The 24,075-nt window shown below is 43.0% G+C and overlaps 1 protein-coding gene across 2 annotated transcripts in view; it reads left to right on the forward strand.

Annotated features, from left to right (window-relative positions):
* The first annotated feature begins 556 nt into the window (after nucleotides 1–556).
* Nucleotides 557–24,075, forward strand: part of DYRK1A (dual specificity tyrosine phosphorylation regulated kinase 1A) — a 633,571-nt gene continuing 610,052 nt past the window's right edge. Inside the window, exon 1 of one of the 2 annotated variants that reach the window (XM_069202549.1) lies at nucleotides 557–1,297. The gene's annotated coding sequence lies outside the window, so the exon portion shown is untranslated. Of the gene's footprint in view, nucleotides 1,415–24,075 lie in introns of both variants that reach the window. The other variant, XM_069202550.1, reaches the window with a different exon arrangement.

Below are 24,075 nucleotides of genomic sequence, written 5' to 3' on the forward strand. Positions count from 1 at the left end.
GACCGTTCTAAGACAAATAGGCGCTTGTAAGCAATCCGCCATGACGCAATAAACTTTAGAAAGACAGCAAGTAAAGTTAATGTACTTAGTAAAGTACAAGCAGCAAAGAAAGAGGACAGACTCTGTATGTCAGGAGGCTATATACTGAATGCTGGGCCCGAATTGGTGCGTTTAATGGAGAGTATCCATGCCTCATGGGATATGTAGTATTACATTGTTGTTTGTTTTATTGACTGCTGTTTGTAGTAAAGAAAGGGAAAGCATAATCAGAAGCCTCAGGTCCTGACATAAAATCACTGAACCTTCCCTGTGCCTAGAAATGTATCTTACCTTGTGCAATGAGGTCGCGCTATATAAAAAGGAGAAAAAATTAACTTTGCCTTTTGATGTTACCATATTAAGGAATGAAAACTGCCGGGCGGTCTCCCTTTATATGCGCCGGTCTCAAGTAATGCATCGGCAACACGACAACTTCCGCTTTCTCGTAGATTGCGAGGACTGTGGGTCAGCTGAACAGTCTTTCTTCAGTGTTTATACCGGCGGTCTGTTTGTACACGTCACTCCGGCGAGGGTTCTCACGGAATTCCAACCAAACTGTTTTCTTCCCAGGAGCCTGTTCCCCCCTCCTACTTTAAACGTCATGGTCACATGATTGCTGGTCGCTATGGGCGACAAGCCCCGCCTTTATTTTTTGAAACGTCAGCGCGTCATTGGCAGAAGAGAGAGGAGGGCCGCGCTCTGATTGACAGTTTCCATGGCAACATGCCCCTTCTATCGCCATTTTGTGAGTCGCTTTTTTTAAAAAAAATATTTTTTGCTTCCCGCCCGAATAATAATAAACAAGGATAGTTCGCAAGAGACTTATTTTTTTACCTGTTTCTTTTCTACTTGCTTTTGGTATTTGGTGCCGTTGCATTGTTCCGGGTCAGCACCCGTGTTCGACGCGGGTGAAAGGCGGTTGCCCGGTAGCTATACCCCCTCCCTCTCCCGGTCTCCGCTCCGCCGGGCCGGCTCGCTGCGCAGGTTTGGAACGCGCGCCATTTTGTGAAATTTACAAAATCTCCCTCAAGGAAAACAAGCGGTGGAGAGCGCGGGGGAGGCGTGCCGCGGGGGAGGACCCGAGAATCTACGCAGCCTGTGACACCCCTGAGCAGCTCGGCCGGGAGAGAGATCCTGGGGCCGTGTTTGTGTGTATTCGCCGAGAAGCGCCGCCGGCTGTGGACTCCAGATCCCCGGGGAGCCTCTGGGTGCGCGAGACCGGCTGACACCAGGCCCCATCGCGTCGGCGAGGAGGCGGGTAAGTGTTGGGCCCTGTTGCTGGGCAGGAGGATAGCGCTGTTGCTGTGCGTGATGGAGACGTTGGACGAGTCATTGCGCTGAGCCTGAACACTGTCTGCACGGAGCGGTGACTATGGTATGCGGCCTGACAGAGCAGAATTGGTATCGATATTGTGACAGCTCCTGAATATGCAAGGGTTTGATTTAAGTATTTGGGTGGGCTGGCTTCTGGCCCCTCGGCTCCTTGTCTTTCTGGAGAATGGAAGCCACTTGCGGATACTAGTCCTGGAAATAGATCACTCGCTCCGGCGTCTTGTCTCGTTCAGAGTAAGAGAACCCACACATGCAGACCATGTCCCTGGAATGGATTCTGCGGTCCTTGCTTTTGGTCCTGGAGTTCATAGTTAACAAACCTGCACTGAGGAATATCTGACATTGAAACGCCTGCAATTCTTCACTGATACAAATTGATTAGAAAAATGATCTTGGGGGGCGGGGGTTACTTTTGAAATTCGTGCTTTTTTGTTTTTACATAAAATTGGGAACACTACAGAGCTGTCTTTATCCTTCGTGCAGCTATGGGCTCTATCCTCAGGGGCTGTAGCATTGAACCCTGTAGTAAAGTGTACTCCCTGTTTTTGGTGATTTCTGTGTGTCTTTTGTGCGTGCTTGTACTGTGGACTGAACGCAACGAAGTGCACTGTTTGCCATAATCGTGATTTCTTTGCATTTGTTGTGGATACTTTCCAGCCTGATTGCGAAGGGGCCTCATCTGCAGATTTATGCATCCCATGACCTGGTTCTTTTAGAAGTGGTTTACGCATTTTGTTGTGCTTCCTGGCCATTCTGTTTTCAACACCGCACACCGCCCTCGGCCAGCCCATTTACAGTGTTGATTTCCAGTGTTGATTTCCTAATCTCATAGCTGAATATAGTGCTCGAGCAGAGGAAGGGGATCCACGTATCTTGACGAAGCTAGCGGTTTCTCGTTGATTAGGTTGGTGAATCAAAACAAACCCCCCATGCTCCCGCCTCGCTGCTTTTGCATCTGTCAGACTTTGATCTCAAGTTTTTTTGCAGTACTCTTTGCTTCGTTAGGTTTGACAGCTGTCACCGAATCAATGCAACGGATCTTAGAATGAGGCTCCCCTATTCATTTGACTTCTCAGATCCCCTTTTAGCAAAGGGTCGATCTGAGAGGTCAAACGAATTAGTAGGCTAATTTACATTTTAAAGATGGGCCGTTTGTAGAATTTATTGGCCGTTCTTTTCAAGCTACAATGTAGTACACATGGAAATTAATGCTTTTGTGTTTCTTTGCATAGTTTTGGCACCCAGTTGTCAACTGTTTACTGCCCCAACAAAGTCATCATCCGTGAACTGTAAAATATAGTGCATCTGTCTGTGTGCTTTCTTTAAGACTTTTGTTGCTTACCTCACACGACTAGGTAAACCTTTTTTGCATGAATTTCTAAACTCTCAAAATGCTTCAATTCGTAGCACTTAATCTATATTTTTACGCTGTGTATCGTTTGGCACAAGTCGCTGGTTTTGTGTCCATTGAAGTTTACAGTATAATTCGTTTTATGTTTTGAATGTTGTACATGATGTGTAGGGGGCTAGGTGAATTTATTTTTACTGGACTTGCTCGAACTTTGTTTTTGAAACCGAAAATATATAACATTGGGACTGTTATCCATCAAACCACATATTCCTCCTTTTAGTTGACATTTACTTTGCCTTCGTATTCCACGTGCTTTTGATTAGTCTTTGACCATGTATTGGTTCCTGTGAAGATCCAACTTTCTAAAGTTAGTGAATCTTTTTCTCTGGCAATTGTGTTGTATCATCTTGACTTTTGCCTTCACTCTTTAGTACCATCGTAAAGGAAACACAGATGTTGCAATGTTTAATGAGAAGTCAATTCAAAATACAAAGCAATGCTGTAAATTGCATAGAATGTTTGTTTTTCTCTAGGGTTGTAAAATGTAAAAAAAAAAATTATTCTTTATAAAATAGCTCTTTTTTTATCACCCTTGTTAAAACTGTCTTAACGTCCCAGGTATTAAAGACATGGGTACTCGCACATCTTTTTCTGGGGGCCACAAAATTTTGTTTGTGATGTGACCGAAGGCCGCATTGATGCCAGCCGGATGGCGGTAGGGAATTGGCAGTAAAGGTGGGGTGTAGAAGAAGGGAAGCATACACATCTAATGTCTGAACTGCACCATGTGAAACTAAAAACTTGCAATTAATCCCATCTTCTCCACTTAACCAAACTGTGTGATCCTAGGCAATTATTTTATTCTATTTTTCCTCATTTTTCTGCATTGTCACTTATGAGGATCTCAAAATACATGACTTCAGGATGTGTGCTGTATAAACATTCTACTGTAGTTCATTTAATAAACTATGATGTTCATCGATCATAGGAACCCAGGCAGCCCAGAGTGCACATAAGTGACTTGCCTCTTAGTTCACTATTGGCATTGACTGGGGGTGGACGGGGGGAGCTCTAAATTTAATATTTGAAAACTAACACAAAAAACTACTCCTATGCACTGATATAATCTAATTTGCTAAAGTGAAACAGTTCTGCAAGTTAATAAAGTACACTTTTTGAACTTTGGACAGACTTCATCATACTTCTATAATTTTGCTGAGAGATGTTTTAAGCAGCTCAGGACACTCTAGTTACTTCCTAAGTTTAACTTACCTTTAAGCAAATGCTTGCCTGTTCATTTAACATATTAATGTTTGTGCTAAGTCTAGTAAACAACTGCCCAGTGATGATGTTGAAAAGGGGGCAATTTGAAAAGTTCAGGAGGGCCTCATGGTGCCCTAGAGGTGTACTTTGAGTATCACTAGGTTGAAGGAGTTTGGAGCGGGAGATTCATTTTTAATTATGGCCTTTTATACCGCTTCAGCTGTCTCACCAGACTACCCCCCCCAAATAAATAAATGCATCTTAATATACATACATGGGGGTGGGGAGGGTCCTTTTTGATAGAGGCTTTGTCCATTAGACAGGTAAATTCACACTTTCATCCACCCACTCTAGCATTCAGCATGGGTCAGTCCACTTTGCTAGTTGACGTTGTTCACTTTGAACGATTGCACAATTCCTATGCACATTGTTGTCATCCTCCAAATAGTCCCTTTCTCTTTGGTGACAAAACTGCGCTTTTTGCTTTATTTGTTATATAAACCATAAGTACTTTTTACTTTGCCTGTACTGTGGGTGTCCAGTTAAATGGTGATTTATCTTCCGTCTTTAAAGTTATAAAGTGTATAAGTATCATTGTAGCTGCTTGGGATTTAGTGATTTATTGTAGTTTCATTTACAAATATTATTAATAAAAATGGATGACACAACTGAAAAGTTTGTTGTTTACAGAACCTCACTAATAATGAAACTGCCATGTGATTATTATTATTATTTTTTAATTTAATGCAGGCATGTATGTGGCAGTCACGGTTGTCTAATTTTTTTTTTTTTGTGGCTTATGCTTACAATAAAAAAATAAAATAATGCTCAGCGTGCCAATTCCAGCCATTGGCTTTGCCATTGCTTATTATTAGTATTTTAGCTATTTGAAGAATTACTTTTGTGATATTTAAGCTTAATACGCATCGGTTATGAAAATCTCGCCATCTCAGATGAGTTTGTGTCATATCCCCCGACCCCCACCCAGCAGCAGAGTTATTCTTTGGTTCTTCTTCATTAACATTTATTTTATTGTTTTATTAGCAATTCATGATATTAGAAAATAAGTGAGCATGTTAGTAAGCTAATTAAACTGTTGAATGTTACCGTCATGCGAGCTTGCACAAGAAGATGCTCCGTTTTTATCCAAAAATCTGTTTACAATTGTTTTTAGCTCTGCATGTACTTTAAAAAAAATTAAAATAAATCCCATCACAGTAGGGTGGCATGTAACGTTCCAGTGAGAGCTTTTTGCTTTCACGTTTCCATCGAAGAGAGATTGTAACTGCAGACTTGTATATTACTTTTTTTTATCAGTTATTAATAATGAAAGACAATGTGTATTGTTTTAATTGGTCTAATTTGAGGGTGCCGGAAAGAGTGGTGCATGGTTGTTTTTATGAGCAGGCGAAGGGCAATCTGACTTGTAAACAATAATTCCTATTAAGCAGATCACATTTTAAGTACTCTTAAATCTATCCGGTTAATGTTTCCTTTTCCACTGTCTCCATTTGCTCAAGTAGTTATCTATTTTATCTATTTACGGAAGCCTGTCGTGACTTCGTCACCGCAACAAACCTACCCTGAATTTAAAAAAAAAAAAAAAAAGAAAAAAACTCACAGCACCTGTGGATAAAACTGTAGAAAAGTAAAGCTACAGTAACATTTTAAACTTTATCATTGTCCTTGGGTCTAGGTAAAATATTGCTTAATAGTGGAGAATGTGACTTCAAATATACTTTCTCTGCAATCCACAAGCGTGTATATATTGGGGCCTAACTCCACATTTTTTTTTTTTTTAATTGTTTTTTAGACCAACCCATACCGGCTCATCAGTCTTCCCCTACTCCCATGACTTTGCATAATTTTTATTAAAATGTTTAGATATTTGAATACTAGGTAGAGTGGCTAGCCACAACAGAAGTTGATCTCTAAAGGAATTTGTCAGTTTTATGGAAAACTAGGTAGTACAATACTTTAAATTTTATTTTTGCACATGAGTATTTCACCTGTAGTTCTCCATGTAAACGCAAATGCCTTTTATATCTGCCTAAAGTGAAACTAATGTACAACTCTTTTCAGGGGAACCACTTTGCGCTATTTTTTATTTTTTATTTTTTTATTATATAGTGCTTATCACCGAGGACTCTTTAGTGCACTTATTAGTTAATTTAACTGATGTACTATGATTTACCATTTAAATTATCTTGGTTCGTTCTAAGTATTTTAAGAACTTTTATTGTGTATTGTTTTGTAGTTTCTTTTTTACATACTTATGTGCAAAACGTTATTGCACTGTTGAATGCACTGGATTTTTTTTTTGTGTTATTTGGATATGACGTGGTCACCCAGTCTGGTTGTCGAGTTGATGCTCGCTTTCTTTCCACGTGCTCAATTTGATTTGGGACCATGGTAGTGCATACTGATGGGCCTTACAAGCACCTTAGTCAGGGCCTGATTACGACTTTGGCGGATGGGATATTGTGTCACAAACATGACAGATAATCCTGTCCACCGTTTTACAAGTTCCATAGGATATATATAATGGAACTTGTAATACTCCGGACAGGATAGCCGTCACGTTTGTGACGGAGTATCCCATCCGCCAAGGTCGTAATTTGGCCCTCCGTGTCCTGACCTTTTACGAATCACAGTTGTTCTACAGAAGGGTGCATAGTGATTAGCTACAGCAATTCTTATTTCGTTTCTCTCTCTCCTGTAGTTACACAATATTGCTTCCTGCAAGTGCTGTCTCTCAGACTTTAATTTTTTTTTTTTACACCAAATATAACTAAATCAAAATGTGCGGTTAATTAAAACCATTAGCCAACCATTACATTTTACTGAAAGTTTTATGAAAATAAGAATCAAAATATTGTGTTATTAAACAATTTCGTCTCTAGCTCCGTGCTTGGTCAGTTACATTTGTACAATATTAACATGAAATTAAGTGTAAACGTGACAGATATTGCAGAGATATTTTAATGTTCTATCCAACTGACCGATACAAAACGTATTTCTTATCATACCTTTTGATGTGGATCTAGACGTGTAAATGCGTTGAAAGAGTAGAATCCCATAGATGACAGCCAAGGCATTATAAGTCGTAGGGTGCGATAGACAAAATGTTTGCTTAGAATACAGTTTATTTGATAATGTATAGACAAGTCACTTTTCTTCAGGTTTCTTTCTACTTGTGCCATAAATGTTATAAATCTTATATTTAATTGAGTCTAAAAACTATTTCTACTAGATGGCTGGGGAAAACAACAAACAACCGCTCCTACCACTGTCCCTTACTATCATGACATTGAAAATAAATCCACAAGTGAAAATTATGACAGCTGCACAAGTATGAGGGAACGGCCACCACAAGCCCTCTGCCAAGGAGTCTCTTCCTGATCCTAAACTGAATAATACTACTCTCCACTCTGTAGCTAACTTCAGTACATTGCTAACAGTATATTGATCAGTATCCAACATTTAGTTTTCGTGTGGAGAAAATAAACTGTCTAAAATACAGTTTATATTTAACCCTTTGTCTCATTCTTCATTGAAAACAGATGTGATTGTAGCCAGAGAAAACATCCATCACAAGCCAATGTGTTTGTCTCTCTTCAAACTTCTTCAGGGCTTATAAATCTGTCATTATTACAGTCTCGCAGAGGTATTCATCATGCTACATGCATGTTTAAATACAACACATTTTACCTTATTTTAGCTTCCGATTACTTCTTGGAGAAGCAAAATAGCGGTCTATACGTTTGGCGGGTAACCATGTCACGCAGATTCTCTTCTTTTCCTAGTAACTCCATATGTGATGGCTGGGAGAAATTTCGCACTTAGTACTCCTTTGACAGACCCACATATTCCGACTGGTTTTTATCTTGTTTGTTACTGTGTAACTGCTGCAGTGAGTGCTCCTCCTACCTCGCCGGCAAAATCTAGAACGCCCCCCCCGCTCCAGCCCCATCTGCGTACCAAACACGCCCTCCTCGACTTCAGGAGGGAGCCGATGACATAGATGTTCAATGAGAGGCTACCAGTTCTCAGCAACAACCCACAGCACCTGGATACCCCTGGGGTGAGAAGCTGTGCTCTCCAAGCACCTAATGATTGATTGATAACCGGGTAGGGTAATTGGCAGTCTTTGTAACCCAACTGAAGTTTTGCTCAACTAGACTGTCATGCGCATATAAGTTGATGGCGAAGGAGGGAGACCGAGAGAGAGTTGGAAGCTGACTATGGTCTGCCAAAGAAATTAAAACATTTTTAAGGGTTTGCCAGCAATGCCTCTGTCCGCAAATGATAGAATGATCAGTGGCGTCAAAGCGGGTGACCGAGCAAATAATACAAGGGCACCCTCTCCTAGTTTGTCTACGACTATACAGAGGTCATGAATGGCTGAAATTACAAGTCTGATTTTCCTTCTGGTTGAAAGGTAGCCTGAAAAATATTAAAAATTATTTAAAATACCATTTGGTTCAACAGATTGTGACAGCTGAGTAAAAACGACATTCTATTTAATCTGTCCAGAATAAGGCAGCAAATGGAAGTTTCATTATACAGTACCTCAGAGTTTAGAGTAGCCTTTTCCACAAGTGGCTTCACTAGTGCCTTTTCTAAACTCTGGATATTGTTCCTATTTCTAGTGACCTTTCTAATAATATGGAGAAACTAATTTTGACTAGTTTTAATTTTTGTTTTACTTTAACTAGCATGGGATATCATGGTGGTGATGAACGCAGCATGCATCTTTTTACTGTTCCGAATAGGGTTTGTTCTGTGACTGGTTAAAACTAGTTCAATACACTTCCTCTGGTTTTAGTTGATTAAAAAAAAAAAAAAAAATGGACCCCAGGATATTTTCCTTTACAATCTTAGCTATCTTTGCCCCCGCCATGAGGTGAGTAATGGCGTAACCACCTATTGAATACAAAAATTCAAGCATTTCATTGCCACATTAACTCATGTTACGTTACTTTGTTTATTATGGGTTTTTATCATTTTTATGTGGTAACCAACCATTTTGGTTACTGCCAGCCATTGAATTCTTGTTGTTGTGTGTGTTTTTTTTTTTTTTCTTTGTTTTTTTTTCTTGGAGTGTTCCATCTCCAGATTTGTCATGCCACTGAAGGTCTCTTCATCTGGTTCAGTGGCTGTCTTGCTTACAGTTTTCTGAACATACTGTTTAATTATTGGGATTCTCCCGACAGGTATTTCACCTTAAGTTAAGCTATCATTTGGTTGTGTGGCCCTTGGGCACTGCATCCGTTTAAGCTACTTATAGAGATGTATTATTATTTTTTTTTTGGCAAGAATAGAGCAGTTTCACACAACTATTTTCTGGGAAGAGGCATGGTTATATTGACCCACATTTGATCCAGAATTGTACTTAGGATTAACTTTAACCATTTTAATTTCTTGTCTCTGAACATCGGACAACCTCATGAGCATCCGATGACTACTTAGTAGTACACGTTTTGACAGGATGGTGTGCTTTTATCCTGTGTATTTTTAAAACCAAGAACACAAGGTAAAGCTTAATAGTATTGCATTAGCAAAGTTTTTGCCAAGACAACTCGAGATCTATGTTTATCTAATGGCCAACTAAACATAGCAAGTACATTAAATAATTCTAGTCTTATTTCCTTTCAGGAAATTTGTAGGACCAGTTTAATTTTTGGCATTTAACTCACTCAGTTAATCTATGATCTTGAAAATAAATGTTATGATTGTTGTCAGTTTCTTTTACAAGACTATTTATTGTGCTTGTAAAATTCCTTGCACTCAGTGCTGTTATAAAGTATCTGGTTACAGTTACATTGTTACCCACTTGTTGAAGAGACTAGGTTATCATACTTTCTTCTTTTATGAGTTGCATGTTATTCTGAAATGCAGTTTAACACTTCTTATTGTGTTTCTACAAACTGGAATCTATGTTTCCGAGAAGTGTTTATCAGACCAAAACACTCACACACTCAAAGATATGTCAAACACTGTCTCAGCATCCATAGTGATTGCTGGAGTCTCTGTTAGTTTATCTTGCGGAACAGAAATATGCTATCAGTTCATTAATTTTGTTGTTAGAATTTTCTTGATAAATCCTGGTTTGTGGGGAAAATCAAATTTTTGATGTTCTTGTTCAGGGTTTTGGCCAGTAACAGCATTAGAATTTTACCATTTAACCCCTTCGCTGCTAAGCCTTTTCCCCCTCCTGGGCCAAGCCATTTTTAGCTAGTTGGAGCTAATTCATGCTCATGCCCCCTCTCATAACTTTTTGTCCACATAAAATATCCACTCCAAATGTGCGTCCTTTGTTTCCAACATCCTGGGGATTCTAAAGGTACCCGGGGTTTGTGGATTCCCCTGATGGGGACCTACAAATGAGCCAAAATACAGCTAAAATTTGTGCTTTTTGGGAAAGATGGGGAGGAAAGGTTTTTTTTACCCTGTAAATGGCATCAACAAAAGGGTTTGCGGTGCTAAAATAACCATCTTCCCAGCTTTCAGGACCAGGCAGACTAGAATCAGAAAACCTACATTTCAAAGAAATATTGGAATGATACTGGGAGATACTCATTTTTCCCAATTGTTTTTTTTTTTTTGTGTACTTTCAACCTCCTTCCATTTAGTGACAGAAATGGGTGAGACACCAATGGTGGGTCCCGGAAAGCTATATATTTCTGAAAAGTAGACAAAAGTCTGAATTCAGAAAGGGGTAATTTGTGTAGACCCTGCACGGTTTTCCCATAGAAAGTAAGAGTTGAAATGGAAAACTATTGAAACTGAGGTTTTTTTTTTTGGGGGGGGGGGGGTGGGGAGCAGCTATTTCAGTCTGTTTTCAACTGTAACTTCTAACTACGGCAGGTCATTGAAAGCAATATACTGTAACATCCACTGGATCCTTCTGGTTGAGGGATATATAGGATTTGTAGGTTCCCAGAAGCAATCCAGAGCTAATTATTGATCTGCACGTTTCATTGGGTTTTCATTGTGTGCTGGGAATGCAGCAATTCATTTGATAAACTATAATGAGTGAAAACATAGGTATCAAGGAAACCTATGTATTTCTGAAATAGGCTCAAGATATGGAGTTTAGAAGCAGTGGTTATTTGCACATCTCGGAATTTGTTGGAACCCATTGTTGGAACCCATACTAGCATGTGAATTGAGGGCATTTCTCAAAATCACTTCTTTCTTACACACTGTCTCACGTTTGGAAGGCGCAAATGCAGAGCAAGACCATTGGTAATTACACTTTTTTCTGCTATTCCGTGTCTCCCCCCCCCCCCCCCCCCCCCCAATTTCCTGATTTAAAGAAAAAAAAAAGAAAAGAAAACTGGTACCCCCAGTTGTGTGGATTGGCCTAGTGCCTGCAACAGGAAACACCCAAAACGCAACGTGGACACATCACATTTTTCCACTGAAAATTGCCACATTTTTTGCAATGTGCTTAGCTGTAGATTTTGGGCTCTAGCTCAGCCGGCACTTAGGGAAACTTAGCAAACCTGTACATTTTTTTAAAGCTAGACACATAGGGAAATCCAGGATGGGGTGACTTGTGGGGCTCTCACCACGTTCTGACACCCAGAATCCTTTGCAAACCTCAATATTTGTCTAAACACATTTTTCTCACATTTATGTGATGCAAAGTTCTGGACCCCGCGGGGAGCCACAAGTGTCCTACCACCTAGTGTCCCCCCTCAGTCTCCCAATAAAAATGGTACCTCACTTGTGTGGGTGGGCCGAGTGCCTGTGACAGGAAAGTGTCCAAAATGTAACCATGGACGCATCAAATTTATCTATCGCAAAGCGACCTGTTTTTGCAAGTGGGGCACCTGCGTTTTTGGTCCCGGGCTCGGCGGCCATCTAGAGAAACCTACTAAACCCAGACATTTCTGAAAACTAGACAGCCGGGGAGTCCAGGAAGTTGTTTCTTGCATGGATCCCTTAACGTTTTCTTTCGCAAAAGCCCTTGCAAACCTCAGATTTAGCTAAAAAATAAATCACATTTCTGTGTAGGATCACCGTGCCAGCACAAATTTCCTACCACCCAGCGTTACCCTCAGTCTCTTGATAACAATTATACCTCACTTGTGTGGGTGCCCAAAGCAGAGTCACCATAAAAACGTATTAAAAAAAACACTGCGCTTATGAACACGCTTTGGTGCCCCCTCAATCTCCACACATTTTTGGCCCATCTCTGTTGCAGTCACTTGGCCCACCCACACAAGTGAGCTATCATTTTTATTGATAGACTGAGGGGAATGTGCGGTGATCCCACACAGAAATGTGAGGAAATATGATTTCAGAGCTTATAATATAGCAGGGCTTGAATACTTGCAATTTCAAGCCCTACTATAACAATTTCCTTATTTTGCCACCTTTCCACAGATCTACGTGCTGGGGCTAGAGGAAGCAGGAAGCAATAGTTCCAGGGCTTGGATGCCTTTGAGTCCTTGCAAATCTACTAAAATGCATGATTTAATGATTTTTTACCAGCGCTTCCTTAAACGGAGATGGTTGGATATTTATTCCTGATAACAGCAAAAGTAGAATTTCTTCCAGAGTTAGGAAGAAATTCCTAGTGATTGGAGGGAAAGTGAACTTGTAAACACTCAATATATTTTTGCATGAGCAAATCTACACATCCATATTTGCTTTTGCTAAAATAGAGTTCACAAATATGTTCCAGAAGTATGGTTTCATGATCTACTTCTGTAAATTCTTGTGAATTCGTGAAGGCCACTAATGCAAAGACATATACCATGGGTGCACTTTTGTGACTTTCTTTAATGATTGGGCCTCCAATTAGGTCTGACATTAACCAAGACATTTTATTAAAATTATTTTTCGCTCTGTATCCATCTATCAGCTGGCTGTACTGTGAGTCATAGCATTCTGCTCTTCCAAAAGGATTATATTAGCACACAAAGTAGTTTTGTTCAGTGCCAGGAACTACTGTGGTAATTTGTGCTTTTTGAGAGTCACATTTTGTTTTTTTTAAAAAGTTTTTTTTTTGTTGTGCTTTTTGGCCATGTTTGTTACAATGGTGAGAGCCTGGCATCTCACGCAGCAATAAAGGGTTACAAAAGCCATATCTAAACAAGACACACATTGACAAAACCTAAAGACTGCCCACCAATGTCGGATTGGTTGGCTTCGGTAGTGCTTGTTTATTTTCATATTTCTCACACTTGTGATGAAAATGATGACACTGATTTTTCATTATTAGTATTTTTTGGAAATACTAGGATGCATCAACACAGTTTACTAAATGATGCCTGAAAGACATAGTACCTAAAATTTCACAGTAATTTAGCAAAACAATTTTAGGTCGAGCATGCAAGTGCTTTTGACCTGTTGTTAGTATTGTGGGCTTTTAATCACTTTCATTCGTTTGTGGGCTTGCCTTTCAAAAATCCCTTGATGTCATTGGTAATAGCTTTGTTTGTCCCGCCTTGGGTCGGTTTTGTTAAAGCCTTGCAGACTGACCCTGTTGCATGGATAATTGCCGATATACTTCAGCGTGGGTGAACTACTTTTTTTCTTTTGTCTCTCCCATTCATGCTCCATGGCCCTCACAGCGCCAGCAGCTCCCCTTCATGTTCCATAGCTTTCCCCAAAACGCTTATAATTGATAATTGCTTTATTAAAAACCACAGAAATCCGCAGCTGTGCTCACGGCACAGCGAGAGAGCTGATACTACAATATTCACTGCACTCGGGGATAGTGCCCCAAAATGTTTGCAAAGCATTTTTGCCCATTACTCAGCCTGTGGTGGTCCTAGGACAATGGGACCACCACCAAAATGTTCAGCATGACACACCTTTCCTGTACGTGGGGACCCCAAAGTAATAGCCCCTCCCACCATTCAGTCCTTTTTAAGCTCCACTATGGCTGGACGTTCGTTTTACAGCTTGGAGTAGGTTGTGTTTTAAGGGCTTTAATATTGCAGTAGGCCTCTTAGGTATGAAAATGTTTAAGGCACTAAACCCTCTTGGTGCTAAATATATGTTTGCGCTACATTACTTTGTGCCATTCTATTTTCATGTGGCTGTGCCCTCTAGAGGCTAACTATATGGTAACATGACCATGTTTCCTACAAATGCTGTTTTAATTGTGGTGTCCTCTAGGGGCTGTTCTTGGGCATTACAGTCTATGCCAAACGTTCATTTGTGGTAAAGGTTTTTATTGGGTTTATATGATTTATTAATCTCTCATTATTGCAATTATGACCATGATTCAGGCCATCTTAACATCCTTATTACACTATGACTGTTTGAACACTCTTGAAATGTTTGAAAGACGCTTCTAGTTTATTACTTTATGGCTGTCTTGTTTTGGGAATTGCGTGAGCCAGCCAGCAACTCTGATGGTGGGGCGGTGAAAGTGGTATTCTATTGGAATTAGCATCGCAAAATAAAATTTGGATGCTAAATGGTAACACTTTTTCATTTTTGGCTGCAGATAGAGGAAGAAAGTAAATGGAAGTGCTTTAGTTATATGCAGGGCCACTGGAGTTATGTGGTAGGAAAAGACTGAATTATGAGGCAGGGTTGACCAATTTATGTGGCAAGAAAAGTCAATTTGTGAATTTACAATGCCAATGGCTCTGACTCGAGCAAATGCGAGACCCATTGCACTTGCATTTTTTTTCTGAACACTTTATTTTGAAAGCAAAGAATGATCAATCTTGCTTAGAAGCTTCCGCCAACATTCGCATCTAATCAGAGAGTATTCTGGGAGTATTATATGCAGACTCATATTGTTGAACCTTTCAAACATGTGTGCACATTTGTTTTACTGGAACCACTGTCATTGGGGTAGTGTGACCTTACAATGTTTTAGATTGCTCACCCTAATAGTAAAGGATTTGCATTAATGAACCATAAATACAAGGTCAAACAATATTAACATCTGGACACAAATATTACCTCAACTGCATACAGTTCCCTTCCCTGCAAAGTGGCAGCCAAAGGGTTTGTGCTGCAGGGGGGGTTGCGCTTACTTGTCCCAAGGACAAAATAACCATGAAAGCTTGGTGTCCTTGACCTCAAATAGTATGTCCCGGTCATTGGGATATAGGAATTCAACACCCCTGGGGACTGTGCCACAAGAAAGTGTCCACTTTAAACAATTATTTAACCAATTGCACACCATTGTGGAAGTTATCTAGTTACAAAAGGTGACTTTTTTTTGAATAAACAAAGTCCTCTACCAAGTTCCCATACAATTTTCTCACTAACATCGAAAGTGGCCAGACCACCCGGAAGGGGGGGAGTAAATAGTGTAATCCCTCCCAGTGTACACCCAGAAATTATAGACATATCCTGTACCACTCTCAGACAGCATATACATCTTAATTCCATAACATGCCCTCTTGCTAGATATGTTCTGCTTAAAAAACAAACAGCCCTTGAACAGGACCAAAGACCCGTCCACAGCTATTTCTTCCTCCGGAACTTAAATCTCTGAAATTCTATCTACAATGACCAAGGAGAGGCCGAATCTTAAAAAGACGGTCATAATCAGAGTGATCTTGTGGCAAATTTAAAGCATTAGCAACAAAATGTAACATCTGAAGCAGAAGCAAATACTGATCACGACTCATGATTGCAAGAAATATAGCCGTTACCATCAGAGGGGACTGGCAGACCAATATGAAGACCACAATAGGTTTCTTTTTAAGCGCATCAGAAAAGTTGAACCCAAGAACTTCAACGCTTCCAGATTTAGGGGAGTCTACTGGATAGTTCTAGAGCGGGGCTTAAGTCTGGCACTGTTGTCCCTCAAATAATGTTCAGCATACAAATTAGTCTGCTTAACAGTCCCACCCAAAAATACATAGTCTGGAAACAACTGAACAGACAAAGGTGACTGCACCATGTTTGGGGCAGCCCAGAGTTCAGCTCTTTCACTAGGAAGCCTTTCAGCCCCAGCCTGCCATCCAGATGCCTCTTGTTACACTATCCGCACATCAGTGTCCCCCTCAAAAACAGGAACTTCATCTGCACTGAGAATGGTTTCCTCATCCGATGATTGCTGTCAGACAGACAATTTACTGCCATGAATATGGCATAATGCCTTGAATTGAATCCTCTTGGCTACTGGAAGCCAATGTAGAGAGGAAATTCCCGTCTGCATGGATTATTGCTTGGGTATTTTTAAAAGCACTCGTACAGCTGCATTTTGTACCCTCTGTAGTCTTTGTATTACGTATCTTGGTGAACCAAAAATAGAGCATTACCATAATCAAGGCGAGATCCTATCAAGGCCTGAACAACCAGTCTTCTGGCGAGAAAAGGCAAAATGGCCAGAACCTTCCTCAGAGTCCCGAGCAAGGCAAAAGAAGTTCCAGCTATTCTGTTGGCATGTTGAGACATTGAGAGTTGGGGGTCCAGCCATACTCCGAGGCTTTTAATAAGGTCTTTAGGGGGCGGGAGAGTGGCCACTCCTGTTGTTATAGTTGAATTTGCCAGGGGGTTTCTTGGTTGCCCAAAAAACATGACCTCAGTTTTTCCATCATTGAACTTAAATTTTCTTTCCGCCATCCAGGCAGCAACTGCTTGTAAGCAGGGTCCTAGTGCTGTACCAAGATCCGGTTGTGTTTTGGAGAAGGAGACAATAAGTTGAGTATCATCTGCATATGATACTAAATTCAGGCCAAATGAATCTCCGCTAATGGCAGCATATAGATATTAAATAGCAGAGGGCTCAGGGCAGAGCCCTGTGGAACTCCACAACTGGCCATGATATGTATAGATGTACATGATCTGTCTAGCACCTGGAAGGATCTTCCATAAATAAATAAGAATGCATTACAAAGGGAGGAATATTAAAAAAATACATACCTTTATAAAAGGAAGTTAATATAAAACACAGATATGAATAGCATGCATACAGAGAGGCTAGTATAATATACTTTATTATTAACGTGGAGTGGGAGCATGATTCAATAACATCAAAGCCTCGAGTGAGTCATGATTCCCCCCACCCCCCCATCTAATGTTTTTTTTAAACCATTTATTTTTAATTAAGCTGTGAACCTAAACATTGTGTACACATTGCAAACAACATCTTTTGTGTTTAACTTGGCGCAGAGCCATTGTCTACTTCATAGTTTGTGTCTATCCATGTTAACTTGACTATATATCAAGCATGTAAATAAAAACACTTTGAACTGTGTGCGTCTAGTGTCCATGCAGAGTGGTGTTGCTTGTGTATTCTTTTTGTCCACTGTTTCTCCAGTGGGACAGCCATTTGGGGAGGACGGGAGCTATAGCGGGCAGTTGAGGGAGAGGCAAGAAGTCCTCTAAGGAGGAGTTGTCAGCATGCCTTGCTTAGTCACCTGGCACTGTTTATACATTTGGTGGTCCTCATGTATTGATATCTACTCCAGCTCTGTCCTATGATTACCTTTTTTTTCTAACCCTTTGTTTTGTATGAGGTCTAGTAATAACCTATTAACCACTTGAGGTGGTTCTTCATCTAATCCACTACTAGCTGCAGATTATTATAGTTCCTCATCCCATAACGTTGCAGTTGGTCACCTACAGAGGCCCGTTTAATTGTTCCGTGTGTAGTACCATGCTTCTGAAGTTGAGTATTGACCTAAGCCATTGTTGGTAATGGAGGTGCCACAGAGAATTTCTGTGACATTGTGATGGCCCTCTTTGCCCCCAAAAGGGTCAATTAATTGAATCTGTTACGATTATATTTTGGGTGAGAAAGAGGCCCAGCATGCAGCTCCCTGTGGTGTAAATGTTGGTCTACCCTATTGCCTCTAGCAAATGGTTAGTGATTTCCTCGTAAAACGGGCTTGTAATAGGCCAAACCCAGACCATGTGAAAAACACATCTGTGAGCGTACGTCTAGGACAGTTTAAGCCTGCAGTATAGATCTTGTTGATCCTTTTCAAGGGGCGGTAAGGTCTGAGTAAATATTTAAATTGAGTGTACTTAGATGGGGAGTTTCTGGACACCTGAATATTAGAGTGGTTTCAACAAGTTCTTATCTCCCAGCTCCCTTCCTAAGTCTACTTTCCATTTGGCTTTTAGACTATTGTACTGATCTTGTTGTCATGCAGAGAAGCCTTATAAAACTGGTCCCTTGTTTTCGTCCCTCTAATATTGTAAACAGCAATAACATTACTTGGTGTTTTGGGGTTCATTGTCATAATCCACCCCTGCTCAAGCCTCACAAAGAGTGTGCATTAATGTTTTGTGGAGTAAGAATTGTCCTGTTGGTAGTTAACATCCTCAGTCAAATCAAAGAACATTTCCAATTTGATTGAGAAGCAGTCACTTATCATTGTTAATCCTGCCCTTAGCATGGCTTACAGTTGTTTGGCTGTGAAGTATACCCGTGATCTGGGTATAGCTACAAATGGCAGGGCTGTGATATACTTATATGCCAGGTATGTTCTCTGTGCACATCCTCTCCAACTCTGTAGCTCTGCATACAGTAAGGGTGGGAGCTCTCTAGCGGCAGTTGTGACCTTGGAACAGGTTGTTCAGGGCACCCTTCCTTATTGGGTAATGGGGTATAATGGTTTCATTTAAGTTCAATTCACCTAACCAATGTGCAGCCCACTGGATTTGGACAGCTACAAAACAGAAATTGAAATCTTGTGTGTCCAGGCCTCCTTTCATGACAAAGTTTTAGTTTGCTGTGTGCTTGTGTGTGTTACTTTGCCCTGTTTCAGCTTTGCTAGCAGTGAGTTGAAGTGCCTGAAAAAATGTCTTCCAGAACCAGATTAACAAAAATGACATAACAGTTAAGGTAGCATTACCATATTTACAGCACTCCATGGCCCTCAATGGTAGCGACTTCCAGAATTCTGGGCTGCTCTCTAAACATTGCAGGGTCCTTTCAAATTCCCAGAGTAGAGGCCTGCCTCAAAACAATATGCACACACGCCCAGTGCTTAATTTGTGCTTGTTGTTTCTGGTGCGAGGCACCAGCACTTATTTTTCTGGCTCAAGTAGTTACTGCGAGCAAAAGACGCATATGGGAAAGACGGAGGAAGAGGAAAAAGCATCACAAAGGGAGCAAGCAGAACGCTGCAATAGTGAGCTAAAGGGGCAGGTAGTGGCTGTGAATGGATTGAAGTGGGCCCAAGATGACTTCAGGGTTACGCTGCCTCTTTATTCTATGCTTGCACATTTAATTGCTGCCGCATGTTTAAGAGGAGAGCTATGGGCACAGCACGTTTTTTATTTACAAAATAAGCACTGCACATGCCCCTTAGTATCTAAATTTCTGATGGATACACCTACCTGTGGATTCCTCAGCTAAAGAATTCTCCCCTCACACCAGCTTCAACGGAAATTTCTTTCAGCTCTGCACGTCGACTATGAAGTCACAATAGCCTGACTCCACGCGACGCCGTATGATGTCATCTAGGCAATAAGAAGCCCTCGTCGACGTCCGTTCCCTTTTTTCCGTTCCTTCGAATAACGTTTTTTCTTCGAGGCTAACAGGGAGCTACAGTTGCGCATCTGTATTTACTATGTCGCAGCCAAGAAAATCTGGCTTTAAGCCTTGTAACCAGTGTGGGGGTCGGATGTCGGTCACTGACCCCCATGAAAATTGTTTATGGTGCCTTAGTTCCGACTCATCGTCTCCATGGAGACTCTCGGTGTCGTCACGACTCTCGGCGCCGATCGATTAGAGGTCGGTCCAGGTCCAGATCCGCATCTCCATCAGCTCGCCGCCGTCCGACGTGGCAGATTAGCCTGAGCATCACTCCTCTGACTCCGGCTTCTCCGGCTTCACCTTTGTCGGTGTTTGAAGTCGAGCCTCTTCAAGAGCCGGCGGCTTCTCCGGAGCAGGAGATGCCTGGTCCATCATCAGCTTCTATGCCGGCACCGACACCGCAAGCATATCCAGCTTTCCCGGCGCCGGGTACGGATCCTGCGGCATTTTTAAATGCCATGTTCAATATCTTTTCCACCATGGCGCCTGGTGGAGGGCATGCGGGTCCGTCAGGTCCTTGGGCTTTTAATTTGGGTGCTCCGGCTCCTTACAAGCCGGCGCCCTTCATGACATTTTTTGCCTTCTGGAGCCGCTGCGGCGCCGATGCCCTTGGCGTCGCCCAGGAGACCTGTGACGACTACAACGTCTGCTATTCTGGCGTCGGTTGATTCTCCACGGATCCAGTCCACAGTCAAGGTGCCTGTGGCGCCGGAGGGTCCGGCGTCGGATGGATCCGAAGAGCGGCGTCGGCGAAGATCTTCGGCGTCGGCCGACGCCTTATCGACGCCGGGACTCGAATCCAGGCTCCGGTCCAGAAGACTAGCTTTGCGCCTCCTGGCGGAGGAGGAATATAGCAGACAACATCTGGAGGAAGGCGAAATCTTGGAGCCTTCAGGTGATTTTCAGGGCCTGGACACTGCGAGTGGTATTGACACTTCCTCTGAATGGGATTTGGCTTCCCCTGGGGAGTATACCGAAGAGGCTGCATCTTTTCATGCAGTAATAAGGAAGGCTGCAGACTTTTTAGATCTTCCTCTTCCGGCTGCTGAGGTGAAAAGGAACCTTTTGACGGAAGTGCTGCATCCGGCTTCAGTGGTGGCGGAGCCTCTCTTGCCCTTCAATGAGGCTCTCCTGGACCCCATCAAGGACATTTGGAGAAAACCTGTGACTTCTACAGCTGTCAACAGGGCGGTAGCAAGGCGCTATCATGCGGCTCCAGGTGACCCTGACTTCCTCTCCAAACATCCAACTCCGGAGAGTTTGGTTGTTCAGGCATCGTGCTCCTCCCGGTCATCCCCTGGTTCGTTCCCCGGGACCCCTGCGGACAGGGAGTCAAAGAAAATGGACCACGCAGCAAAGAAGGCCTTTTCGTCATGTAGTATGGCCTTGAAGTCGACCAATGCAACCTGCATTTTGCGACGTTATATTCATGCCCTTATGGAGGAAGCAAAAGGTCATCCAAACTTGCCACGAGGTGTTGCATTTGCTAACGGACGCTCAGGCCGCGGCGACCCAGGTGATCCAGTCTGGGTTGGACACCTCAGACTCTGTGACAAGGGCTATGGGTACATCCATAGTGTCGAGACATCAGGCTTGGCTGCGCTCATCAGGCTTCTCTTCGGATGTACAGGCAACTCTTCTGGATCTGCCTTTTGCCGGGGAAAAACTCTTTGGGACAAAGGCAGATTCTGCTCTTGAATGTTTCAAAGAGAGCAGAGCCACAGCGAGGTCGTTAGGACTTCAGGCAGCCACTTCCTCTACCTTTAGGTCATATAGGAAGTTTAGGGGTTTTGAACGTGGCTCCTCCTTTCGTGGCAGGTTCCAGGCACCACAACAATCTGCAAACTCCCTGCCTTACAGATCCTTCAGGGGCAGAGTACGTACAAGAGGAGCCACCCAGCAGCACTCTGCCTCTTCCTCTTCCTTGGGAGGGGTGCAGCAAGGGAAGCAGCCTTAGTCCTCCACCACTCCCTGTTCACTTGTCTCCGGTAGGGGGGAGACTTGCCCAATTTCTTACAATGTGGGAGTTTATAACATCAGACTCTTGGGTCATCGACATTGTGAAGAGGGGGTACGCTCTTCCCTTTCGGGAGTTCCCTCCTCGCCCATCCTTCTGTTCGGAAGACCATCTTCTGTTACTGCAACAGGAGGTGTTATCCCTATTGTCAAAAGGCGCAGGAGAGGGGCCAGGGTTGTTATTCAAGATACTTCCTGATCCCCAAAAAGGATGGTCGGTTGAGACCAATTCTGGACTTGAGGATTTTGAATTGGTTCCTCAGGCAGGAAAAGTTCAAAATGTTGACCCTTTCACAGGTTCTTTTGGCGTTGAACGAAGAAGATTGGATGGTGTCTGTCGATTTGCAGGATGCATACTTCCATATTCCGATCCTCCAATCGCACAGGAAGTATCTCCGGTTTGTGGTGGGATCGCAGCATTATCAGTTTGCGGTCCTCCCATTTGGTCTTACTTCAGCCCCTCGAGTCTTCACAAAGGTGATGGCGGTGGTAGCGGCAGAGCTCAGAAGAAGAGGGATAGCGCTGTTTCCCTATCTGGACGATTGGTTGATCAAAGCCAAGACTCCAGAGCTCGTGCGGCGTCACCTGCAGTCGACAACTCAGTTGTTGTTCGACCTGGGTTTTTCAATCAATGTGCCCAAATCTCACCTGGAGCCCTCTCAACGCCTCCTGTTCATAGGGGCAGTACTGGACACAACATTGAATCGGGCCTTTCCTCCGCCCCAGTGGGTTCAGGACATTCAGGCGTTGATTCCGATGTTTCGAAATGGAGCGGTAGTTCCAGTCCTCAAGGTCCTTCGTCTGCTCGGTCTGTTTGCTTCTTGCATACTGCTGGTCACTCATACACGCTGGCACATGAGGGCTCTTCAGTGGTGCGTCCGCAGGCAGTGGTTTCAGCACAAAGGGGATCTCGAAGATTCGATCACCAGAGACACTGCAGTGGATCTTCAGTGGTGGGCTGCGATCGGCAACCTGTCGTAAGGAAGGCCGTTCTCGCTGCCTCTGCCAGTGGCCACAGTTGTAACGGATGCTTCCACTCTAGGGTGGGGAGCACATCTGGGGGACCTGGAGGTCAAAGGCTTTTGGTCCCCAGTGGAACAGAGGTTTCACATCAATCTGTTGGAATTGCGGGCAGTACGTCTGGCTCTCAAGGCCTTTCTCCATTCCATTCGCGGTCAGTCGGTTCAGGTCCTGACGGACAACACTACCGCGATGTGGTATATAAACAAGCAGGGAGGAGTGGGGTCGTATCTTCTTTGCAGAGAAGCTCTTCGACTGTGATCCTGGCTTCAGGACCACAAAATTTGCTTGGTAGCAAATCATTTGGCCGGAGTTCTGAATGTACGTGCGGATGTTCTCAGTCGACGCAGCTCGGTCGATCACGAGTGGCGTCTTGATCTGGTTCTTTACATCTTCCAGATGTGGGGGTGTCCGCAGATAGATCTGTTTGCTACTCAGGAGAACGCGCAGTGCCCGTTATTTTGCAGCCTCCAGTATCCGATGGAAAGAGCTTTGGGGGACGAGTTTCAGATGTCCTGGAAGGGTCAGTTGCTTTAAGCGTTTCCTCCCATACCCCTGATTCCTCGAGTTCTGAGGAAGATCCACCAAGACCGGGCCCAGGTCATCTTGATAGCCCAAGATTGGCCAAGAAGGGTGTAGTACACAGACCTCCAACTCTCTCTCTGCCCTCCGCTCCGTCTCCCTTACAGGGTGGACCTCCTCTCGCAGTCGCAGGGGCAGATTCTACACCCCCACCTCCAGAGTCTGCACCTTCATGCCTGGAGATTGAACGGGGCAATCTGAGTGCTTTTTCTCTCCCACCGGAAGTGGTGGATGTTATTTTATCGGCCAGGCGACACTCCACCAAATCGATCTATGCAAGTCGATGGGCTAAATTTGTACGTTGGTGTGGAGAGAACCGAGTTGATCTCTTAAAGGCTCACTTGTCTGATATATTGTTATTTGCTCTTTCCTTGGCACAGAAAGGTTGTGCAGTTGCCACAGGGCTATTTATCAGCACTGTCGGCTTTTCTGTGCCTCCCAGATCAACCTTCCTTGTTTAAATCTCCGCTTGTTTTGAGGTTCGTTAAGGGGCTCACTAATAAGTTTCCGCCCACACCATTTGTTATGCCTCAGTGGGACCTTAACTTGGTATTAGCATTTCTGATGGGATCGCCATTTGAACCAATACATTCTTGTGCTTTGCGTTTGCTGGTTCTTAAGACTGTATTTCTGGTAGCCATAACATCGGCCAGAAGAGTCAGTGAGCTTCAGGCTCTTAGTGTAGAGTCTCCATATCTTTCCTTCTTTAGAGACAAAGTGGTGTTAAGGACCAAGGCGGCTTTCCTCCCGAAGGTTGTTACACCCTTTCACTTGGGGCAGTCTATTACTCTCTCTTCCTTTTACCCTCCGCCTCATCCATCCACTGAGGAAGAGAGGCTCCACCGACTAGATCCACTAAGAGCATTGAGCTTCTTTGTCGACAGGACGAGGGAGTTCAGGCAAGATGATCAGCTCTTCGTTGGATACGTGGGGAAGAGGAAAGGCAGAGCAGTCCACAAGAGAACGCTATCCAGGTGGGTCATTCTCT

The sequence above is a fragment of the Pleurodeles waltl genome, chromosome 8 (genome assembly GCF_031143425.1).
Source record: "Pleurodeles waltl isolate 20211129_DDA chromosome 8, aPleWal1.hap1.20221129, whole genome shotgun sequence".
Taxonomy (NCBI): Eukaryota; Metazoa; Chordata; class Amphibia; order Caudata; family Salamandridae; genus Pleurodeles; species Pleurodeles waltl.